We start from the raw sequence: 2770 nt of genomic DNA, 5'->3' as shown, positions 1-2770 counted from the left end.
AAATGCTCACAAGCCACTCGGGCAATAGTAAAATATGATTCTCAGCCCAAAAATATCAATTAAAAGATCATGTCAGTGTTAAAGCAGAGTAAATATGGCTGAGTACGAAAAACAGTGAAATATAACATGACTGAGATCAGTAAAAAGTCAAAACAGTGAGGAAATGCCAGTAAAAATCCCCGAAAGGGTTCAAATAGTTGGCACAAAGCCCAAATACGGCATTCAGCCCAAATAATGATGATAGCAAATAGATTTTAGTCAAATACGCGGTAAAATAGTCATTTGGGACGGACTAAGTCACAATCCCCAATAGTGCACGACCCCACGCTCGTCATCTAGCGTGTGCATCACTTCAATATAGTGCAACGATGTGCAAGTCCGGGGTTTCATACCCTCAGAACATCATTTACAATCATTACTCACCTCGAACCAGTCAAATCTCTAGCCCGCGACGCCCTTGCCTCTCGAATCGGCCTCCACTCGTGTCGAATCTATCCAAAATCAGAACAAGGACGTCAAAATATGCTAAGGGAATGAAGCCCAAGCGAAAATAATCAAAATACGACACCAATCCCGAAGTTACCAAAACCCGACCCCCGGGCCCACGCCTCGGAATTTGATAATTTTTACATCAATAGATTCCTTATCTCCCCACGAGTTCATACATATCAAAAGTTCTGAAATCCGACCTCAAATGGTCCTTCCAATCCTCAAGCAAAGGTCTAAGTTTCCAAGCCCTAGTTTCCCCAATTTTCACCCTTAATTTCCATGATTTCTAGCTCTAATCCGTGTAATAATAGCATAGGAACGAGATTTAGGTCCAAATTCCTTACCTCAATAAAGTTCCCTTGAAAGCCCTCTTTTAAAAAGCTCCAAAGCCGAAGTCAAAAATGGTAAAATAGCCCAAATTCGCGAAGGCCACAATTTATACCTTCTGCTCAGACCTTTTCGCATCTGCGGCCAGATTACCACTTCTGCGGTACCACATATGCGGTCAAATAACCGCTTCTGCGGTTCCTCACTTAACGGCTAAAACCACTTATGCGGGCAACCTTCCGCATCTGCAACATCACATATGCTTCTGCGGTCGCTGCTCATCAGGCCCCTTTTCGCTTCTGCGGCTAAACGTCCACACATGCGGCATCGCACCTGTGGTCCCCAATCCGTATGTGCAGAAATACTAGAAGCAACAAAAGTTCAGCAGCTGCAAACATCCCTCAAACTCCCCGTCAACCATCCGAAATCACCTCGAGGCCCCTGGGGTCTAAACCAAAAGCATAAACATATCCTAATACCTTATTCAAACTTGCACCAATCTTCAAAACACCTCAAACAACATCAAATCAACCAAAACACGTCGGATTCAAGCCAAACTTTTCTAAAATCTTCCAAATTTCACTTTTGATAAACCTCCCAACCAAACCACATCTGAATGGCCTGAAATTTTGTACGCACATCCCAAATGACACAACGGAACTACTGAAACTCTCGGAATTCCATTCCGACCCCTATATCAAAATCTCGCCTGCCAACCGAAAATTGCCAAAATATCAACTTCGCCAATTCAAGCCTAAATCTACTCGTAACCTCCAAAACTCATTCCGATCATGCTCCTAAGTCATAAATCACCTCCCGAAGCTAACCGAACCATCAGAACTCACATCCGAGCCCTCTAACACATAAGTCAACATCCGGTTGACTTTTCCAACTCAAGCTTCCTCAAAAGAGACTAAGTGTCTCAAACCTTACCAAAATCATTCCGGATCCGATCCGACCAACCCGATACCACATAACACGGATAAACAAAGCATAAAGAAGCAGAAATGAGGGAAACGGAGCGGTAACTCATGAGGTGACCGACTGGGTCGTCACATCCTCCCCAACTTAAACAAATGTTCGTCCTCGAACGAGTCAAGAAACATACCTAAAGCCTCAAACAAGTGAGGATATCTGCTCCACATCTCCTACTCGGTCTCCCAGGTAGCCTCCTGTATGTGCCGACCTCTCCACTGCACTTTCACTGAAGCTATATCCTTTGACCTCAACTTTCGAACCTGACGACCCAAAATAGCTGCTTGCTCCACATCATAAGTCAAATCATCATCCAATTGAACCGTGATAAAATCCAACACATGAGACGGATCCCCAATATACTTTTGGAGCATAGAAACATGGAATACCGGATGCACACTCGACAAGCTGGATGGCAAAGCAAGCTCATAAGCTACCTCCCGAATCCTCCGAAGCACCTCAAAAGGCCCAATGAACCGATGACTCAATTTACCTTTCTTTCCAAATCTCATAACACCCTTCATGGGCGAAACCTTCAACAGAACCTTCTCACCAACCATGTAGGACACATCTCGAACCTTCCTGTCAGCATAACTCTTTTTCCTCAACTGCACTTTACGAAGCCTCTCCTGAATCACCTTTACCTTTTCTAAGGCATCCTGCACCAAGTCTATACCCAATAGCCTAGCCTCGCCAGGCTCGAATCAACCAACTGGAGATCTACACAGCCTCCCATACAAAGCCTTATATGGAGCCATCTGAATACTCGACTAGTAGCTGTTGTTATAAGCAAACTCTGCAAGTAGTAGAAATTGATCCCATGACCCTCCGAAATCAATGACACAAGCATGCAACATGTCTTCCAATATCTGAATAGTGCGCTCGGTCTGCCCGTCCGTCTGAGGGTGAAAAGTTGTGCTCAACTCAACCTGAGTACCCAACTCTCGCTGCACAGACCTCCAAAATTACGATGTAAACT

This window comes from Nicotiana sylvestris, chromosome 9 (genome assembly GCF_000393655.2).
Source record: "Nicotiana sylvestris chromosome 9, ASM39365v2, whole genome shotgun sequence".
Taxonomy (NCBI): Eukaryota; Viridiplantae; Streptophyta; class Magnoliopsida; order Solanales; family Solanaceae; genus Nicotiana; species Nicotiana sylvestris.
Note: the sequence above shows the minus strand (reverse complement) of the source record.